General features: G+C 46.8%; 1 pseudogene; it reads right to left on the minus strand.

Annotated features, from left to right (window-relative positions):
- Positions 1-6,667: 6,667 nt before the first annotated feature.
- LOC127205745 (coiled-coil-helix-coiled-coil-helix domain-containing protein 2-like) lies at positions 6,668-21,105 on the minus strand (annotated as a pseudogene).
- Positions 21,106-22,753: the final 1,648 nt, after the last annotated feature.

Below are 22,753 nucleotides of genomic sequence, written 5' to 3' on the forward strand. Positions count from 1 at the left end.
TTAATGCCCCAGCTTTCAATCAAGCGACTCCCTCTCTATGCGTGTCTCCGACCTTCCCAAACCAGATGAATCACCAACTCCCCCTAAATCCTCCCAGGCTTACCCTTAAAACGCCAGCTTCCTTCTCCTTTTGTGTTAGCATTCCTTCCATCCCTCCATCCTTTTATACTCATTTTATTTTCACCTTACCCATGATGCTTTTCTGAATCACCAGTGGGCATAGACTTTCTCCTGTAGCCCCTGCTCTCACTTGCTATTGTGCTAGATGTTGGGATTTTTTTGGAGGGAGAAGGAGGGGTTGGGCTTCCCTCATTTCTTGTCTTCTTGAAGGAATAAATTCAGTGAGGAGGTAAACAGTTAAAGCAGAAGTTTACTTAACAAAGCGGCAGTTTAGTTAAAGCTAAGCAGAGCGCTCCAGTGAGGGATTGCCACTGGCTGTCCAAGGCTTTTCTTCATTCACAGCGTACAGATAACACCACGGGGCTCAGCCGAGTAGGTTCTGTGCTATAGATTTTAAAGACTTTTTTTTTTTTTTAATATTTAGGGCATGTTAGGCTTAGTAGTGAACTCTGTAAAGAAGCCTGGCCCTTTCCCCTGCAGCTGCCAGCAGGAGCCATCCCATCTCCCTACTGCTCAGGGCCCACGGCAACTTGTATTATAGTCACGCATTGATCAGCTCTGTTTCCTCTTACCTGCTCAGCTTGGCTGTCTCACACACCCAGCCACGAGCCATTTTATCTGCCTTCTTCAGTGTTTCCAGCCTTGTGCTGTCTTAAACCTTAACATTTGGAGCTCTCAAGACGGCTTACTGTATAAGGGTGCTTGTCACCAATACTGATGACCTGAGTTGGATCCCCTGGGGACAAAAGAATCAACTCCCACAGGCTGTCCCTTTGTCTTGCACACCTGAGCCAAGGCATGTATGCATACACACACTGTTCCATTCGTTCCACAGTATGCATATCGTGGCTTCTCAGTTGAATAGCTTTAATTTTGTGATACACAAATTACAGATAAAAGTACACTCAACTAATAGATACAGAATAAGACCTTACCACACCGGAGAGTGCTTGGTTTCCTTTCTTCCCTGCTTACAGGCAACTTTGCCCTTTTTGGAACTAGAGAACCTCACCATTCTGGCTGCAAGTGATTTGCACCTGAGACAAGAACATCTGTTTCATAGGCTATCTTTAGACTGCCTTTTTTTTTTTTTTAAAGTAGGCGTGTACTTGATCCACATTGAATGAAAGTGGTTGGCCTTGTGGTGGCAGAGGCATCTCATTTCAGCGCCGTGGAGCCTGAAACTCTTGTGAGAGGCCAACCAGCTGCAAGAGAGGCTACTGAGCAGACACCAGGAGATAGAAATGCTTCCAACTTTTCAACGGAAGCATGGACAGCAAAAGCTGGCTGGTGCACTGTGGGTAAAAAGGAAGATTGTCATTTAGAATTCCTGGGGTGTCCTAGCTTTTCTTCTCTAGCCCAGTGGGATTTAGATTGAGAAGAATGAACACAATAGAGATAGATAGATAGATAGATAGATAGATAGATAGATAGATAGACAGACAGACAGACAGACAGACAGACACATGCATTCATGCATGCATGGATACCTAGATGCATGGATGAATGGATGGGGAGCGAAAAGGAGAGAGAAGGGAAAACTCAAAGTGCATAGCAGTTGATGCAGCAACCTAACAAGGTGATTGGCTGCCTCTGAGACAACCTAACAAGGTGACTGGTTGCCTCTGAGACAACCTAACAAGGTGATTGGCTGCTTCCGAGACAACCTTTCAAGATCTCCAGAAAGTGGACTTCAAGTACTTCCCTAGGGTGACGAGCCCATCAGACTTCATCTGATAGTGTAATGGAGATCTGCAGCCAGCTGGCTACCCTGCCTTTTCACCTCCTCTGAGTTGTATTTCGCCAACACATTTCTTCATTCAAGTCTTGTTCCGTTGCCTATCAGTAACTTGAGCAGCAAGTAGACAGAGACAAGCTTACACTCAGATCTCTGCAAGCCAAGGGTAGAAATCACCAGTAGGGAGGAGAGAAACTGCATCCTGAAAAGAATCCAAGTCTTATCACCCTCATTTTATTATTGTATTCTATTTTTATTATTTCCTTTTACTTGAGCTAGGTCTCACTATGTAGCTCTGTGTGCCCGGAAACTTGCTGTGCAGACCAGGCTAACCTCAAATTGGCAGTGGCCCTCCTGGGTGCTGGGGTTATAGGTATGCATCAGCACACCCAGGCTCATCCTCCTTTTAGAAAGAGTAAAGAGTCTCAATAGCACAAAGTATTTGTTCAAAGACCACCCAGGAGCTAGGGATGACAGCTCTCAAGTTCTGAGCTGGCCTCCCTTGGCTGCACTTTGTCTGCCGCTACATAGCTCTTTTACAACCTGTCATTTGGACGAAGCTGATTATTAACTATATTTCAGTTTTCCAACAGACTTTCAAGCTCTCTAATCCATAAATACCCAGTGTTCACCTGGGTACTGTGACATACTGAGCTGGGTATTGTAATTGAAATGACAATTGTGTAGCACCCGAAGGCGCATACTTAGCTTTCAAATGAGTGTTACATCACATGCTCAGAAGCACTTAACTACATGCAAGAACTCAACTTGCCTGGATTCTCTCTCTCTCTCTCTCTCTCTCTCTCTCTCTCTCTCGTGCATGTATGCATGTGTGTGGGTGTGTGTGCATGTGCACCTGTATGTGAGTGTGTGCACATGCATGTGTGTGCACCTGTGTGTGAGTATGTGTGCATGCACGTGTGCATGTGTGCACATGCGTGCATGCGTGCATGCATGTGTGTGTACGTGCGTGTGTGTTTGTGTGTGTGTGTGTGTGAGTTGAGGGTAGGTGTGGATGCTTATCCTCTTTGAGACAGCGTCTCTACCCTGTATAAGCCAGACTGCCTGGCCATGAGCTGAAGATTCTCTGACCGCCCCTCCCCGCCACCCCATCCCCCACAAATCTCCTGTTAGAGCAGCGTTTCTCAACCTGTGGGTCACAACCCCTGTGGGCTGGAATGACTCACAGGAGTCACCTGAGACCATCTGCATACCAGATGTTTCCATCGCCATTCATAACAGCACCCACATTGCAGTGCTGAAGTAGTAAAATGTGATGGTTGGAGTCATCACAACATGCGGAACTGTGTTGAAGGGCCGCAGCATCAGGAAGACTGAGAACCGCTATGTTAGAGGTAAGGCAGGATTACAGACTCTCCCGCTACTGCTCACAGCTTTTCGATGGACTCCGGGTTCCAAGGGCCAGGTCGTCAGGTTATAGTGAGCATTTTTAACCCTTGAGCCATCTCCTTAGCACTGGTTAAGTTCTTTTTTAATCTCCTGTGCTCATTCTCATTTTTATTAATAAAGTCACACTTCCTTGAGCATTATATACTCCGCTGTTAACTTTGAGCCCCCTCACCTGGAGAATAAAATCATCTCCTTCTCCTAGACACAATAGTTGATCTGGGCACGAACCCTGCCCAATCAGAACTGTCACTGAATTGAATCTGTAGACTTATGTATAGGTTAAAAAGCAACTATGGACCGTTCAAAACACGGGTGTGCTCCACAAAATTCTACTTCTGAAGACAAGGGGTGAGCCAGAGTTGGCCACAGTTTGCTGACCCTCAAGTTATAGACCTGGCTACTCTAAAAACAATTCAGAATGAACAATGCCTAGGGATGTGAGAGACTCTCAAAATCACAGGTCAGCAACCATCCAGAGATTGGTCCTCCTATCCACTCAGCATGTCTAGAAAGCAAAACCATACAGGAAGGACATGTATCCTATATCTGTCACTTCTCAAATGGCATGTCTGGCTTATGCTCTGGCCAGAAACTGTGTACACTGAGAAGAGGTATTTAAGCAAGAATAGCTACATCTACGTTCAACATAACACATATATTTTTATATATTCCAGTATGTGTGTTATGCAAAGCAATTTTGTCTGCCTGAAAGTACCCAGAAAAGTTCCCCATAGATTTAAATTGGGCCTTGGAGCATGAGCTCAGAGGAAGGTTGTGCCCACAGTGAGGTAGCATCGGCGATTGCAAACTGGGAGAGCCACATGTGCAAACACCCAGAGGTGAGAGGAAGAGGTAATCCCCCTCAGGAACAGTCATAGGGGAAGGGAATAATGGGAAAATGGGGGGGGCGGGAGGAATGGGAGGATACAAGGGATGGGATAAACATTGAGATGTAACAAGAATAAATTAATAAAAAAAAAAAAAGTAAAAATAAATCTGCCAGAAACAAAAAGAAGAAGAAGAAGAAGAAGAAGAAGAAGAAGAAGAAGAAGAAGAAGAAGAAGAAGAAGAAGAAGAAGAAGAAGCTTGGCTTAGCCCTAAAGCGCTCAGCCCTCCTGCCACCCTGTGGACTCTCTGCCTCTCACCCAGGTGCCTGCAAGGCATCTTTGGCAGCTGTCCAGAGGGAACCCCGCCAGCTGTTGAGTCATCAGAGGCACTCCCAATTCCCACCTCTTGTGAGCCAGTGCCCAAGGTTCCTCTGGGCCAAGTCAAGCCCCGCCTGATCCTGTTTGACCTGTATGCTCTGCCAGGATCTCCACCAGGGTTGGCACAGCCTGGGGCCACTGCCCCCCACCCAACCCCAATGCCTTCCAGATGACAGGAGGGTCCAGGTCAGTACTAAACATTGGTCCCTTCTCATGCAGGTGAGGCTCCCTCTGATGTCAGCCAGTCTTAGGAAGCCATTGGCAGGTGCGTATCACTGCCAGTTTGGTTCTGAAAGAAGGCTCCGCTGGCCCTACTTCAGCACCAAACATGGAAGGACTCCCAGAGGGATGTGGTGTTTCCACTGGAAGTCTACAGGTAAGGAAATGTGCCAGCTTCTAAGCCACCACATGTACACAATAAGGAAAGCATCCGCTGCAGTGAAAAACAAAAACAAACAAGCAAAAGCTTCATTCACCATCAGCGTGTAAGTTAATAGCTGCTGGTGTTTATCAGGCACTGAGAATGTGCCAAGCAATGGCTTGATAGGAATTAAACCATGGCATCATTACAAAGACCCTAAAACAGCCCCCACTGAAGAGGTTAAGTACCTCAGGCAGTCTTCTCCGCTTGAGTCTATTGGATATCCAAAATCACGCTCTATTCTACAAGTTGTTGACACAGTGTTCTTTCATTGAGGGCGTCTCAACGCATCTTTGTATTAGTCTGAGGAAAGAGTCAATGTGGGTGTGTACTCCTCCTTTACAAACATGCACACAAATGTCTGCTCAGAGAACATCAGGGAGTTCATATTGAGTGAGTGCTGAATTTGCCAACTCAAGTAGGTGATCTGATTGCTAGTCCAGTCATCTCCTTAGTTTATTCTATAGTGAATTGGAATATCTGTGTCCTAAAAGTACACGAAACATCTTCAGAGAGAGCTTGCTCTAGCTTGCCTTTCTGTCACTTGATTAAAACAACAAAGCAACAAAACCTTTGACAATAAACAGCACGAGAAAGGGTTTATCTTATGCTTCCAGATCAACCCATCACTGAGGGAAACCAGGGCAGGAGCTCCAGGCAGGAACCTAGAGGCAAGAACTGAGCAGAGACCACGAAGTAACGCTGCTTGTTAGCTTGCTGCCTCTGGCTTGCTCACCTTACACAGCTCAGGCCTACCTGCCTAAGGATGGGGCCAGCTACAGTGACCTGGGCCTTCCTTCTACCAGTCATTAATTAAGACAATAACTACAGACAATCTGATGTTGGCATTTCCTCAGTTGAGGGTCCCTCCTCCTGGGTGACTCTAGTTTGTGTCATGTTGACAATAGCAATTAACCAATACAGGGCGTGTGCCTTTGGTTTACACTGTGAGTGTTTCCTAAGGTATAAACATTAAGTAGAGGCTGAAGAAATGGCTCAAGGGTTAAGAACACATGCTACTCTCACAAAGGACACAAGCCCAGATCCAGCACCCGTATCAGGTGGCATACGATCCTCTGTAATTCCATCTCTAAGGGGATCAAACACTTTCTTCTGGGCCCTGCAGGCACCATCAGAGAAAGTCTGTTTGGCACAGACCTAAATCTATTCCCCCTTGCACTTTCTTGTGCCTCGCACACACACAGGGTTGTGTGACTTCCAGCCTTCCTTTATCCTGGGGGAAAGTTAAGTCTTCTGAGAAGAGTTAGGATCCAGACCCAACCTTGGACCTGGTGTGTCCTTCTCTTACTGGTACTCCAAGGGCGTACTCTTGGGTTTGCTCTCTTTTGGTGGAGACAACTCTAGACACATAGGGTTAGCACCACCTTGGCCTCCTAGCCCTGTAGCTTTGGTATTTCTCAAGCTTGAAATAAGTTCTCAGCTGGAATAGTGGCATGACAAGTCCTGCCACCATCCCTACACTTTTCTCAGCGGTTTCTGCACTGTCACACTGTCCATCCCATTGCACTCCTTCAAGGCCAGCAGTGTTTCTTAAGCCTAAGTGTGGCACTCCTCCTCCCACACACAAATAACTTTATATTAACTCACAAAACACAAGGCCAACCACTTGCCCAGCCACCAACACTACAAGCCTCGGTGATCATGTGTAGTTAGAATTCTTTCATGGCTGTTCTGAAGCAGTGGAGCTTTAGAAACAAGGGCCCATACTTGCAATACCAATTTCATAAAGCCATTTTACATTTCTTCAAGTTTGAATTTCTTGATTAGATTAAACCATTTGCAATTCTGCGCTGCCGCAGCACCTCGTTGAAGCCCTTACACAGCTTGACGTCACTCTGGTTGTGGGCACACTCCAGAAACTGCTTGGTCTCAAGAGAGCAAGGCCCACGAGACTGCTGGTCCAGCAGCTGGGATCCCTGAGGCTCCTGGTAAGTGATGTCAGGTTTGTGGGCTCAGCATTACCTCCTCTATGGAAGCCCCCAGTGATGGCGTGACCCAGGGTGTGCCCTGTAGAGCCCACAGCCGCACCCGCTACAGTGGTTGCCATTTGGACCATCAGGCCTGGCTGCAGGGGTGCAACAGCAGGTGAGCCAACTGCAGATGGTGCAGCTGCTGCAGGAGGCTGAGCTGCAGGTGCTCTTCTGGGAGCAGCCCTCATTTGAGGAGCTCAGCTGGCCCGAGGGGTCACCAGGGAAGTGTGGCTTCAGCTTCCACCCAGCCTCCATCTTGATAGTAACCTCTGTCTTCAGAGACGACTTCTTGAGCCCAAGAAGAAAAACAACAGCAGCAACAACAACAAACCACCTATACTCTCCGTCATCATCATTACTGTGGTCCAGTCAAAATAAAGTGTTTCTTTTTTTTTTTTTTTAAATCTCATCGCCTGAAAATTAGCACATGTAAAATGAACTGTTCAAAACTCCTGAGGGTATAATTTGTGAAACCAAGCAACCTTATTTATAATGGAAGTTTAACCAAGGTGACAAGACTCTACTCATTTGATGTGGCAGACAATGCCGCTTGCAACTGCAAACATTGACTCTACATGGAATATGACTGTGGTTGGGGCCACATGGAGTAGAATCCATTGGTGTTGGCATGCCACTGCCTTGTGTTTTGTTTAGACTCTCAACTCTCTTTGTGTGTCCCTTTGTGCCACTCAAATAGAGACTGTGGTGAGATCATTCGTTCAACACTGGCTTACTATAAGCAGTCACTTACCTGCAGAGCACCCCTCCCCCCATCTGTTTCTCACTGTCTGGAGTATTAGACCTAGTGTCAACAATGATAAAGACAGAAAGAAGTACAGACACCAGGGATTTGTGGGCACTCTTGGGTCATCAGATGATGAGATATGGCAAAGTTTTTCAAACTAGGTCTCCTTCCAATGGTGGACTATGATGTAAACTTAGTGGGCTATAACAAGCACTTTATAAAAGAATGCTGCAGAGAATAGTGTCAAGCCTCCCACAGTATGAAAGCATTGATTCAGAAATTTGACATACTTTATTAGTTACATTACATCCCTGGGACCAAATACCTGACAGAAACAACTTTAAGGAAGGAAACTTACTTTGGCTCATGGTCTCAAAGACTCCAGTCCATGGTCCTCTGGCCCCATGTGCTGGGGCAGAGCATCATGGTTGCAGAAGGGTGTGGTAGAAGCTTTACTCCTTGGATAGGAAGCTGAGAAGGAAGGATGCTGGCACTTTCCTAGCTCTCATCTTTCATCTTTTTACTCTTTCTTGCTACCAAGGATGATGATGTCCACATTCAAGGGAGGTCTTCCCCCACACATCTAATTCTCTCTGAAAACATCTTTTCAGGAACATTTAGAAGTGGACGTCACCAACCTCCTAGGTGATGCTAGATCCAGTCAGGTTGACATGTATGTGCACATGTGTGAGTCCACCAAAATATGGACATGGGTGTTCACATGTGTGAGTATACCAAAATATTGACATGTGTCTGCATGTGTGTGAATATACCAAAAATATTTACATGTGTGTGCACATGTGTCAGTAAGTATGCACATGTGTGAGTACACCAAAATATGCAGGAGTGACTGATTCAGATAGAAACTGGCATCAGCTTTGGGGCAAGAGCAGAAACAACTGGTCTGGTAGGCTGAATAATGGCCCTAAAGATATCAGGGTTCGATTCTTAGACACTGTCAGTGTTATTTTATAAAGAAGAGGGGAGGGGGGTCTTTGCATATGTGTTAAATGAACTATATCAGATGGAAATGCAGTTATCCTGGATTACAATGAGTGAGGCTATGTAATCTCAGGAGTTCTTTACTTTTGCACATGTGTGTTTATGTGGTATTACATATATGTGCATGCACTGGTATGGATGCCTGAGGTTGACATCAGGTGTCTTCATCAGTTGTTTTCCACTGACTATTCCTGAGGCATGGTCACTCCCTGAACTTGAAGCTAAATATTTCAGCTAGTCTAGCTAGAGTACCCTAAGCGTGCCCTGTCTTGGACTCTTGTGTGCTGAGACTATATGTAGGCTACCATGACCACCTGGATTTTATGTGGGATCCTAATCCTGGTCCTCACACCCATGTGACAAGAGCTTTACTTACTGAACCATCTCCTCAGTCCTGCAGGCATTCTTGTAAAGGAAAGGCGAGGAGACTCTGACCCAGGCAGAGAGTGGTCTATTGATACCTTGGTTTGGGCCCAGAGAAACGGACTTCAGGCTTATTGCCTCTAGAACTTAAAGACTATATTTCTGCTGTTTTAAGCCGCCGGGTTTGTGATTTGTTACAGCCTCACAGGAAACAAATACCCCTACCTACTCCTGGTTGGTTTTGTTTTGTTTTGTTTTGTTTTGTTTGACTGGTTGAGGGAAATCCCAGAGTCAGCACCAGGACTTTGTAGAGAGATGATGTTATGGTGGCAGCTAGCTAACTCAGTCGTTTAACAATTACCTTGGACTATTTCTGTATTTTCACACCTGGTCCACCTGCCTGCTCTAGACTAGTCACCCTTTGGTGCTGTTTGTGTGTGCACAGAAATCTATGGAAACCAGGTCACTGTGTGGATGGATTCCTTCTGTGGGTGACTGCCCAAAAGAAGGTCATGACTCAGATAACCTAGAATAGGCTTTTAGGTCACCATCACCATGTGCATCCCAAGGTTTATTACCCTCATGGAGAATCTATGGACCCATGGTCCCAGATCCATTCATAAATATAGAAGAACCTATGGACCATGGTTTGAGAAACTTAGTTAAAAGCTTCTCCTTCTAGAATCTTCCAAGGAACCTAGCCCTTGCACCTCAAGCCTCATCAGTGTGGGCTCATCTCTCATGGGCTGTACCCACCTGGCTGCCCTCCCTCCTCCAGTTGTTCTTGGCATCTATTTTCCATCATGGTACCACCCACACAAAGTTTCAGCCTCCTGAGGAACCCATCCTTGGCTGGGCACCTGGGATCCACCCTGGCCTCCTCCCCTTGGCCTAGACTCTCCTTTCTGCCTCCAGTGAGTTTTCAGCCCACTGTGGGCCAGAGTTTCAGAGCACTGAATTATTTTAATCCTGGGGCCTTAGAAGTAATGCTATGGTTTCTTGTTTTTGTTTTTTTAACTTCTAGTTTTATTTTTTTTAATGTGTTTATTTTATTTTATCTTATCAATTATTTATACAATATTCTGCCTGCATGTACACCTGCAGGCCAGAAGAGGGCATCCTATCACATTATAGGTGGTTGTGAGCCACCATGTGGTTGCTGGGAATTGAACTCAGGACTTCTAGAAGAGTAGTCAGTGCTCTTAACCTCTGAGCCATCTCTCCAGCCCAACTTCTAGTTTTAAAAACAGTCATCCCACCAGACAGATGAAAATACGCCATGGAGGAAGCCAATGCTCAGCTGGGTTAGGCAGTTCCCTACCCGTAGCCATAAATGCTGTCAGCAGGCAGCTGAAACCTGGTCTCTGATGCCTTTCTCTCACCAGAAGCTCTTCCCAGAGCCCTGTGTGTCTGAGCATGCTCTAACCTCTGCCCTTGACAGCAGCCTTGAACTGGAAGCTGAATACTGGTGTTAGAAGAAGACCCCCATTGCGTGTTGAGTGATGGGACCCCTATGTGCAGACCTTCAAGGATCCCATGAGAAGGCTGTTATAATCTCTGTCGTGGGCATGGCTCCACCTGGGACCTGAGATGGAAACTCCAAGTGTGGTAAGCCATGGCCAGCTGGGCATGGTGGCTCATGCCTTTAATCCCAGCAGAGGCAGGCTTAGAGGATCTCTAAGTTCAAGGCAAACATGGTCTACAAAGCAAGTACAAGACAGTCAGGTCTACAAGAGAAACCCTGACTCAAGAAACAAGCAGATAAAAACAAAGAAAGAAAGAAACAAGCCATGGCCACTCAGAGGCATTCTTTGTAACCATTCTTGGGGAAGGAGCTCAGACCACTTCACAGCCCACGGAGCCATAGGATGCTCTTCCCTCCTATACCCTGGCTCCCTACATCCCTCTTACCCCCATCCCACTCCTACTTCCACCTCTGTGCTCGGCATGCTGTCCAGGCCTGTCTGGTAAGCCCTTCCCTATGACTCCCCTACCCTGGCCTCCAAGCCTCTGGCCATGGTGAAGAAACCAGAGCACAAATCCTCTCGGAGTGACGCAGAAATGGGTGACTATGGGGACATTTCAATATGTGAGGAGGTGACTTTAGAGGACACAGCTGGCTCTCCCAAGGCACACCTGTGCCCCAATTGCCAGCATCCACGCAGGGATCAGGCCTGTAAATATCAGATAACTTCCTTAGAAAATTGTGATAATTGGACACATCCTGGTCATTGTTTTCCTCAGGAGCAACAGTCTGTCCAGTCTTTTCTCCTTAGTTCTTTCTTCCTTCCTCCCTCATTCTCTCTTTCCTATGGTGCAGGAAGCCACCTTGCCCTCTACCACTGAGATTCACCCCAGCCCAACTGTTTTACTTTTGTTTTGGCATGTGTTGTCTTGTGCCAGGCACTGCCTCATGCATTCTTATGTGTTACTCTATTGCCTGAGCACCAGAACATTTAACCTCTTTATCTCTCTCATCCCCACTGCTCATCAGAAGCCATGAGAACTATGGCCCACTCCTTTTAAAAGGAGAAAGCACAGGCTTTGAAACCTAAAATCACTGTCACTTGGCCATCAAGTGGTAGAGTTGAGATTCCAATCCAAAAGTCCTTCCGACCTTTAGAAGCATCCTCACACCACACAAATATCTTCAGGAGTTCCAGAATTTCTTGAATCAACAGGTCATTCTTCCGCAGGGTCTTGTGTATGAAAAGAGAAGAGATGAGGAAGATGGAGACCCTGTCTTTAGAGGACTCCAGAGGAAGAAACCAAGTCAGTTTCTGAATAAGAGCACTTAGCGAAACGAACAGCTGTGTGTTCAGCATCCTCAGAAGACTGCTTCTAAAATCCCACTGTAAGCTCCTACACCTACAGGTACTGAAAGCCCAGAAGCAACATGGGATGGCTCATATAGTCTACACACTCCTCCTGCACACTTTAAGTCCTATCTTTGTTGCAGCTCATAATCATCCATTGCAAAATTGATGTAAATATTTGTTGTACTGTATTGTTTAAGGAATAAAAACAAGGGAAAGAATCTGTACCCACTCAGCAAAAAAAATGTGATTTAAAAAAATATATTTTGAACTGCAGTTGGTTGAATATATTTTATGAATCTACTACCTCCTTAGGACAGAGGTAGGGGAAGGAGCCTGATGGGAAGAGGGTCAGAGACTGTTAAGTTCACTCCTATCACAGCCCCTGAGATCTTTGTCCACTCCAGAATTGCTGTCTGCAGACTGTACAGTTTACAGATCTTTTATCCCCTAACTTTCATGCATATGCTTTGAGCCACACTTGCCAAGCCCCAGGCTCCTCGGGAACCTTTGTGTATGAACTGTAAGTTGGGTAAGCCATGAACTTCCTCTACTCTATGCTAATCCTTTGGGATGTGGGCTGGTGGCTTGCTGAGAGCCATGTGTCAATGCCTGCTGCTCCAGTGAGATGTAGCCAAGGAGCTTCAATCTAGTCCAAACCCTGCCAAGTATGACTAATGGCCTTAAGCAAGTCACCTTTCCCTCCTCAGGCCTCCTTGCTTTATTTTTAAAGCAGAGAGTGATGCATGGCTTTTGTAGTTGATGGGCAGGTATTTTGAGGATTAATAGAAAAAGCAGAATGGGTCTAAAAAATGTGGACCCAAGCCAATTGGCACCACAGCCGTCATCAGGACACGTATGGGCCATCCAGGGATGGGCTACTTCCTTTTTCTTGCCATTGTGATCTACTTTCCCTTTGGGGCATTTGGCTCCTTGGCATCATCAGCCACATGAACACATTGTTTTTGTTTTTTTGTTTTGTTTTGTTTTGTTTTAACCCCATCTCCAACTAGCTTCTTTTAGAAATGCTAAACCCATCCTTGTGGTGGTTCAGATAGCCCCACCCTCCTCACCCCTGCAGGCACATGCTATTCTGAATACTTGGTCCCCAGTTGGTAAACTGTTTCAGAAGGGTTAGAAGGCGTGGCCTTGTAGGAAGAGGTATGCCAATGGAGGTGAGCTTTGAGGCTTTAGAATCCCACTCCATCCTCTGCCTCTCAGCTACATCCCCAGCACCGAACCTGCCTACTTCGACACAATCCTCCACTGTGGTCTTGGACTCTAACCCTCTGGAAGTGTGAGACCCAAATTAGACACTTTCTTTTGTAAGTTGTCTTGATTGTAGCTTTTTGTTGTGGCAAGAGAATAGTAACTAAAGCAATCCTCTTGGACTCAGTGATTGACTCAGACAAGAGAAAGCGGCTTTGCCAGAGCCAATACAGACAGGAGAGCAGTTCCTTAAACACCAGAGCTATCAGAAGACATGACATCTTTTCTCAGCCAGTGTAAGGTCCGACATTGTCACAGCCACTTGCTAACGTGAAGTAATAACTTCCGACTTCCAGGAGTCCACCATGTACACCTCAGGAAGAAACTAGGAGGTGGGGGTGGGGACGGGGAGGCCCTCTGTGTCTTGCATGAGTTGCTGGGGTACTCCTTACCTGGTACCATCCTGATCTCCAGACTGTGACCAAATAGATGTCTTCTGTGCTTTTAAGTGAGCAGGAATCAATCAAATCTTCTTAGCCATAGAGTGTCAAGCCCCACCATTCTCTGCTTCCTTCTTGCTCTAGCCAGTGCTAGGAGCTGGCCTCATGTGTGGACAAATGGCAGGCAAGGGAAAAGAAAAGGAGAGAATGCAAGCCTAGCATGCAGACCGGATTCCCCGGGAGCTTTCCCCAGAAAGAGGTCCAACAGAGGAGCCTGGAGCTATGGGCCGGGGCTGCTTGGACATGTCCATGTCCTAGGCTACCCTTCTCCAGAGATAACCAGGAGCTGGCTTGTGTGATAACCTCCACCAAGTACAGCCGAGGACAGGTCATGCCTTTGGAGTCTAGAGCCGTTTCCAAAGCTCACGTTCAAGAAGAGCTCAGGGTTGGGGCTGGAGGCCGTCTCCCCTACTAACCCATTTAGATCTCAGGAGTCACTTTGTGGACACCAGAAGAGTGCCTTGTACTCAGCCCTCACGCTCCTGTTCTGTCACACTTGAGATAGAGATGCCATCCTCCTCCCCTCCCCAGCCCCCCCACGGAGAGAGCCTGGATACTATCACAGTTCCCTGCGATATCAGTAAGAAGCTGGGGTGGGGGGTGGGGGTGGGATGAGGGTATAAATGGGGCCTGTAAGATTTTAGGTGAGCCTGGAGGTGGAAAAAATAGTGGTCAACAAGCCAGGGCATCCTAGACTGGGTGAGCTTGGGTACACTCAGGCAAGGGCAGCAGTCAGAGCTCCAAGAAAAGGGAAGTCATTATAGAGACAGGAACACCATGACAGGTGTGTCCATGAGGCGCAGAGCAACAGCTACAACACATTCTAGCTGTCACTCTTTATAGCATCTTGGGGCTCAGTTTCTTCATCTAGAACACAAGGGTGGTAAAACACTCTTTGTCTTGATGGATGTATACAGAAAGGCCATAGCCTAGTGCCTAGCCCAAGCTCAAAGGTGAGCTGGGTAGAAAGGGGTCCCTAGGATAGAAAGGATAAAAAGGAGCTGGGATCCAGGGAGGAGTGGTGCATGGGAAGGCCAGGAGCTGGACCAACAGAGACTCCATCTTCAGCTGTCGAATCCTACATCATTTAGTACATCTAATCCTTAGCTGCTGTGCTGACACAGCGTCCCTGATGGAGATGCAGGGAGGAGGGCTACTCTTCAGCTACCAGCCCAGGGAGCCTGGACTCTGCAGGACAGCCAGATGCAGGTAAGCACCCTCTAGGTATGGGTCAGGCCACCTCACTGGGGAGTCCTCAGAGGGACCCCACACAGCTGGGCAGGGAAAAAAGACTGAGCTCTTCAGAGCTGGTGTTACAGAGTAAGGCCACAGGGGTTCTATGCTCTCTTGCACTTAATGATGTGTGCCTATCAGTAAGTCATAGGAAATGCCAAAGGATGAAGTGTGTGGGTGGGTGTGATATTTGAGTCTTACTCTATATTTGTCATTTATTTTTAGCATCGGTTCGTGTCCCTGGCGATCTGTAATGGTGACTATTGAATATTATTTATTTATTGAAAGCACCGGATGTTCTGCCAGGGGACACAAGCATGGGTCTCAGCACCGACATCAGGTGGCTTACGTAAGGGCAGTTCTATATTTGTGTACATTGTATATTAAACATATTCTCTTCTCACTCCTCCAATTAGTCCTCTGGAAGAAAAGAGATGTCACCTCTACCTGTGCGGCTGCGGCTATAGCACAGTTGGGAGAAGCCTTGCCTTGCACAAATGGTTCAATCCCCAGCACTACAAAACAAAACTGCCTGTGTCTGTGTTGCTGAGAATCTCCTTAACCAAGGGACTGTGCACTTCCATTTGTGTTTACTCTTTCCGTATTTAATTTTTTTTAATTAATGAAAAAATGTCTAAAAACTGTATCTTACAACGATGCTCCTATGTCCTGTGGACCCACCACGCATTCCTATTCTCTCATTCTAGGCCACTAAATAGTAAAGCACAGGCTATAAGCATCACCAGGGCTCAACAGCCGCATGGGAAACACCACTCCATGCCGACTTAGGGTGTGTCATCTTGCATGTATTCGTCCTCTTTGTGTCTCTGATTCCCATCTTTGAAGACAGTGGAGACAGTATTGACTTCACTTCAATAAATGAAGTAGACCAAGGCACTTGAAACAGGACTTGGAAAATGTCACACAAGTGTCTGCTAACCATGTTTCCATGGCCTTGATTCACGTTTTCCAGACACTGGAGCTAGCTATGGACTTAGGGACTTGTACAGTCGCTCACTGACAGACACGCTGTGTGCGTGTGACCACAGCGTCACTGAAGGGGCTGCTAGCTATGTCCTTTCAGTTCCACAAGCCTGCCCCAAACAGACATCAACAAAAATGTGGCTGTTACAAGGGTCCGTGACTCAAGCACGCATGGCTTGGTTCAGATGGTCACAGGACGAACTCAGGGTCCGGTGCTATCTCTCTGGACTTGGTTCTCGTTCAGTCTAGGTTCTGTTCCAGTCTAGGGTTTGCTCTCCACTCATGGTCACAAGATGGCTGCCAAGAAATGGTAGAGCTGTATCACCTCCTTCCTGGAGGCTCAAAGGCTCCAATTCAGTCCCGTCTCTACTAATTGGCCTGACGGGGTATAATTGTCACCAACATCCTGATTGGCTGGATGTGTGTCAACTGCCACCCCTAAAATTAGAGAAGAGAGCCGGAGTGAAGAGAATGCTTAGACATAGTAGTGCTAGTCCCGCTCCGCCCTCGACCAAAGTTTGGAAGGCTTAAAAACGCCCAAGGAAGATTATCATAGAGAAAGTTCTCTTGACCTATTCTGTAATACCTCTAAATGGTCTCTCTCTGTCTGTTACAACGAACACCAGTGCCCCAAGGCAGTGTTGACCTGCTGCCCCAGGCTTCAGTCACCTTGTGTATAAAATAAGAACAATAATCACAACACACACACACACACACACACACACACACACATACACACCATACTCACACACACACACACACAAACACACACACACCACACACACACACACACACACACTCACACTGTGTGGTGAGACTTAATGGAAGTGTAAGGCCTATAGAACTGCTTTCACTTGGCACTAATAAACTCGGGCGTATGTCTCTTCTGTTCAGCCTGTGTAACCAGTGCTGGCTGGCCTCTGGGCTGAAAGCCTTTAGGAGAAAAAAGGAATTGACGGACCAGAGCTATTCAGAGCCATTCAGAGCCCCTGACCATGCCTCAAAGTGGGGAAGAAGCTGGGAGGGGACCTGTGTTCACAAGACCTGAGTTTGGGAACTGACCCACACCCACGATCATAGGGGAGGCCTGAAGAGAGCTCTGTGTAGGCAGTTACCCGGAAAACCAGAGCAGCTCGCCTACCTCAGAGGCCAGTCTCTTGTGAGAGGCAGTCAGAAACCCCAACCAAATAAGGCCCCAAGTTGGGTGGGAATCTGCGTGCAGAGTGTTTATATAGATTAGAAGGTCTCCGTTGACTCACAGCTTAAACCTCCTCGGCTTTGCAGTTCATCAAAGCTTAATGTTCCATTTCACGATGTTCCTTGCCCATTGCTGAGTGGCTCCATCAGCTCTTAGAAGGGAACCTTTCCCCTTCAGGGTACATTTCCACTGTCCTGAGCTTGAAAGCTTCCCCGCGCCACCACTGTTCCCCGTTGGTAAGGGCTTCTGGTCTCTGTGCTTTGGAGCAGTGCAGATGCGGCGAGTCACCACATCGTGTGTTTTGTTCGGCTCATCTGCCAGCCGGAGCAGCCAGTTCTTGGAACAGCTGCAGAGCACTCAGGGCTCCCAACAGGGAGAAAAGAAAAAGCAGACAAAGCCTGGTACAATGTGCCAGCACCAGGCCCCCGGAGGTGGCTTATTCATAGGAAGCTCTGTCTGTGGCCCCTGTAACCAGAGTGTGGGCTGGTGGGAAGTAGTCAACTTCCCATGAACTTGTCAGGGGTCTAGGGAACTGCTGGTGAGGGCCCAGGAGGGATTGTCTCAAAAATAATCCTGAAGGAGCACTGGAGAGATGGCTCAGAGGTTAAGAGCACTGTCTGTCCTTCCAGAGGTCCTGAGTTCAATTCCCAGCAACCACATGGTGGCTCACAACCATCTAAATGTGATCTAATGTCCTCTTCTGGCTTGCAAGTGTACATGCAGGCAGAATACTATATAAATAAATAAACCTTTAAAAACTGATCCTGAAGATAATGGTTTCGCCCATTACAAGAACACACCAGAAACTCCTGCACGGAAAGCCTCTGGTTGGGGAGCAGCTGGTTTGGTACTGAAGGAATCTAAATAGCAAAAGGCTTTGCAATTGTCACATCCCCTATGACGCTAACACTGTTCTTGATTCTCAAAACACCACCAAGAAAAATGGAAAGACAGCAAGCAATAGCCTGAATGAAAACACTTGCAAACCAACTTCATCCTCCCATGACCCTTATTTACTTTAGGGATCATGGAGTCATGGCACACAGGAAGCAAATAGATAAATAATAATAATAATAATAATAATAATAATAATAATAATAATAGCAAACGATCAGTAAAATGTGAGACTTTCATGGGATGTCGGCTATGTTAGATTGCATGGTCAGGAAAGAGTTGCCTATAAAGTTTTTGTCCATAAAACAAGCTGAAAGGCAATGGCGCGAGGATCCAAAGGGAACCTTCTCCATGAAGAAACAGCAGATGCAGAGACTCAGAAGTGGGAACAAGTGTGAGTGTTAAAGAAAATGAGCAGTGGCTTGGTTGGAGGTAAGGATACCAGACTTCCAAGGCCAGGTGGGAACGGGAGCAAGCACAGGAAGTCTGGTCCTCTCAGGTACCTCGAGGTGCAGCCGCAGCAATCTGTGTTGGAGTGGATGAATCACACAAGCACACTGAGGGCCCTGCGCTCACTGCTACCAGAATGGATGGACCACACGGAGTTCTTGGTTGTAAATAATGAGGCTGACTGGCTGGTTTCGTGGGCCACTAAGGTGACTCAGTGGGAAAAGGGGCTCACTGCAATCCTGAGGGACCGAGTATGACACCCCCCCTCAGGACCCACACAGAGAGAATTGACTCCTCTTGCAAGCTGTCCTCTGCCTCCATAGGCATGCTGTGACATGAGTTCCTGTGCACAAGCATGTATCTATGCACACAAGTACAAAACAAGTAAGCGTAATAACTTTCTCCCCAGATAATATTTATTGGACAGCTCATGATGTTTTGAAGGTTCTGAAAGAAGAAAAGAGGAAAAACTAAAGAAAACAAAGCAAACAAAAGCAAAACAAAACACAGCTCAGGGTCAAGGGCAAAGCCACAGAACAGAAGGAAAACCCGTCAGAATGCCCCCAAAGAAAGCTTGTGTGCGTGATCTACTCCAGCCTTCCTCTTGCACAACCCCAAGGACTCTGGCTTTACTTTATCGGATGACAATTCTATCCAAGCACATGCCCTAAGACATGAAAGTGCTAAAGCCATGTCTTGGCACACAAATTCAGCGCTTGCAATGGAAGTGGCGAGGATAGGGACACTGATGACCTTTTCTTAGGGACTGAAGGCCTGTCTCCTGGAGGTCATTCTCTCAGGGAATGGCTGCAACACCATGGTAGCAGTGTAAAAAACACTCGCCCCACCTTTGCTCTGGGCCCTGCCAAGACTGATGAAAGGACACACTGCAAGCTCTTGAGATGCTGAGACGTGTTTCCTAGCCCTTACTGACGGGCATCCCAGCAGCAGACAACTCCCGTTCCCCCTTCTGATCGGCCCTAAGAACAATGCCAACCATTTCCTGTAATGAAAGCAACTAAAAATACTTTTTGATGATGGACATGGTGAAAGTTGAGCAACACAGAGCAGAATACGGAAATGATACCAAGAAGCTCACAGCCAACAAATGCAACAGCCCACCTGGCTTTCGCCTCCCAGAATTGCCCCAAGACTCAGTAGTCTGTCTTTCCTTTTCCTGGAGGCTATACCACATCTTTCTGTGTAGCTTTTGTAGAGAAAAAAAAATTAGTCAGCCATGACTAATGACAAATGATTGCACCAAATGGTTGCCAGCAATTTAAGCAACAAAATAGAGTAACTTTCTCTTCTCCATGAGCTGCAGAGGCGCTCCAACAACTCAAGGAGTGTTCCGCACTTTGAACACTCAACAATCTCTTTTGTATTTGTTACAAAATTAATGTTAATGCTATAATCAGATATATCCCATAATACTATCAATGAGAAACAGTCCTATTAAACAAAACCATGCACTAACATATTTTTACTCCCAACTCCCTTACGTGGAACACGGTCATTGTCCCCATGTCCCTCTTTAGTGGAAGCAATCAAGACTCAGAGGGAGGGAGGAACTCTCTGAGATTATGTTATCAAGCAGTAACAGCCCCTCATCACCCCAAAGTCTTACTCAACCGGATGCCACAGTATTCAATGCACTCTCATTTCAGGGTATAGCCAATCTCCTAAGGAGGCATCAGCCCAGCCACGAGAAACTTTCTTTTTCTTTACAAATAAGATTTTCCTCTTTGCTTGTCTGGAAAAGGTGGCTCAGCGGCCAAGTCAGTGAGCAGCAGCTCTATAACTGAGGAACAAATACGTAGCAGGGCTGAGTCTCTCCAGATGTTGAGCTAAATAAGGCACAAGAGGATCGCCTGAATCTGACGACTTTTAAAGCCAAACAGGGAGCAGAGGAGACACCAGAACACTCAAGAGGATAAACACTGAAGAGCCCCTAGCATGTGCCAGAGGCCTCACTGAGGGCAGGGGTCAGAATAAAGAGTTGACCTTACTATATGATCAAACAAATGACCATTTTCGGCTTTTTGCTGCCCCACCCTGTAGGAATATTATCTACCCCTGCACCACTAAACTCAAGAGTGACTATCTGACTGTGTTGGCTAATAAAAATGTAGACAATTGACACATACCTTCCAGTCTCTGCTCTGCCACTATAGACTGGCAGTGTTCTCCAAGATAGGTTGCCCTGGCTCCCAGCAATCTAAAGAAGTCAAGCTGACTGAAAGTGTGACCTGTGAGCTGATGTTGTCAGGTTGCTCTTATAGCAGCCTGAGCTAGCCTTGTCTCACAGGGAAGCCTGAAGGACATCCAGAGCTGATACTGGCAGACACAGGATGGCTCTGCACTGACATTAGCACATGCTCCTGAAGGCCACAGACTATGCAAGTGCTATTCACGTAGCCTCTGCATTGTCACAGAGAGCCTGTGACTTTTTTTTTTTTTTACCCTGACACAGGGTTTCTTTATGGATCAGTTCTGGCCTCGAACTCACAAAGATCCACCTGCCTCTGCCCCCCAAGGGCTGGAATTAAAGGCATGCACCAGCATGCCTGGCAAGTCTATGACTTTTACATAAAGTTCTCACCCAACTTTTGAATGAAGGGATGTCAGAGTCTTTCCTGTTTCTTGAACAAAATACCTGAAATCTGGAAAGAGCAGGGTTGATTGGTGGGGAAGCCTGTCCGTGTGGTGCTGCCATGTGCCTGGTACCTGATAAGGGCTTCTTGCTGCACCATAACCTAATATAGGGTGTCACGTGGCCAAGCAGGGCAATCATGTTCCTGCTCACCTATACTCCACGGACGTCATGTTGTGCCCCACCCTCATGTCCTCTTCTAACCCTAATTACCTCCCACGTGTCACACCTCCAGACTCCATTAATATGTGATTTGGGGGGGATTGACTTTTGGAGGGCACATTCGAACCATAACGATGGCATTCCAGCTCACACAGCTGGAAAGGCTAGGCTAAGCCCTTGGTAACTAAATCCACGCTGTATCCTTCTTCAGTTCCTGGGACTGAGACCTTAAGAGGGTAAAGTGAGTCTGCTAACCAGGATGAGGCCATCAGATGGTACTCATACACTCAGAAAGTCACAAGAACAATGTCATCTGTCCCAGGTGATGACCAGTCACATGCCATGTTCTGTGTGGACCAAGAAGGTGGGAGGGGCCAGAGCTTTCTCATTTCTTCCTGAGCCCTGCTCACTTCCTTCCTCAGCCCAGCACTCCTGCAAAGCTGTCGACTCTTGGTTTCCACAGACTCGTGTGCGTATCTCGGGATACGTGAATAGCACCTGTAGGAGTACGGGAGGGAGTGAGAATAGAATCTTTAGAATGAGGAACTTTGGAAATGGTGAACTCAGATCCCTAGAGCTCATGGTAGGGAGGGAGGAACCTGGCCATGTCAGCACACACTTGTGATTCCAGAGATGGGGGAGGAGACTGGAGGCAGGAAGTAGGGGAGGGCAGATGATCCCTGGGGCTCTCTGCCCATCCAGACTAGCCTAATCAGCAAGTTCTAAGTTAAAAAAAAAAGAAAAGAAAGAAAGAAAGACCCTGTCACCAAAAAACAAAGTGGAGAACAGCAAAGGAAGATGCAGGATATTGACCTCTGGCTTCCACACGCATGCACACACACACACCTGCAAACACATGCACACAAATAAATAAATAAAGTAATAAAGGAAGAGAGAGGGAGGGAGGAAAGGAAGGGAAAAGGTTGTTTGATTGGTTGAAAATCTCTTTGGAATGCTATAGATCTGAGCTCAGGTTAGCATGGACTAGATTTGGCACCCTGAGCAAGTTGATTCTCCACATCAGTAAAATAAGAGAAACGAGATAATTTTGATGACTCATTCGATTATTTATGGGGGGGGGGATGTGATCATTTTAAGAGTCATGTGTATGGCCTAACATGCCACAGGTATCCGATGGGCACTCATTATCTTAGAAACCACGATGCGTAACCTGCTGTCACACCTGTCTTGCCTTGGTTCCTACATACTTTATGTAAAAGTCATGGCATATGACTTGGAAATAGAGATTCGGAGGTTGGAGAACAGGGCCTACATTTGAAGACTATTAAGTGTCTAGAGAGCCACAGTTCAGCCTTGAAAACTAATGAAATATCTTTTCTAGGAGAAAAATGCAAACAGTGCCAAACACTATTCTGGTGTGCAATTGAGTGGCCATCTTCCAGGATGCCTACTCACCTCATGGCCAAGAGGAAAAGAATAAGAGCCCAAGATCTCCTAATCCCTCTCAAGGGCTCATGCCCAACAACCTAAAGTCTGTGCCCCAGGTCTCCCTTCCTGAAGCTTCTGCCACCTGTCAGCACTAACACCATGGAGCCTGATCCAGTGTGTGTGTGTGTGTGTGTGTGTGTGTGTGTGTGTGTGTGCAAGTATACATGTATGCACCTAGGTGTGGAGGCCAGAGGTCAACTGCAAGTGTTC

The sequence above is a fragment of the Acomys russatus genome, chromosome 22 (assembly GCF_903995435.1).
Source record: "Acomys russatus chromosome 22, mAcoRus1.1, whole genome shotgun sequence".
Lineage (NCBI taxonomy): Eukaryota > Metazoa > Chordata > Mammalia > Rodentia > Muridae > Acomys > Acomys russatus.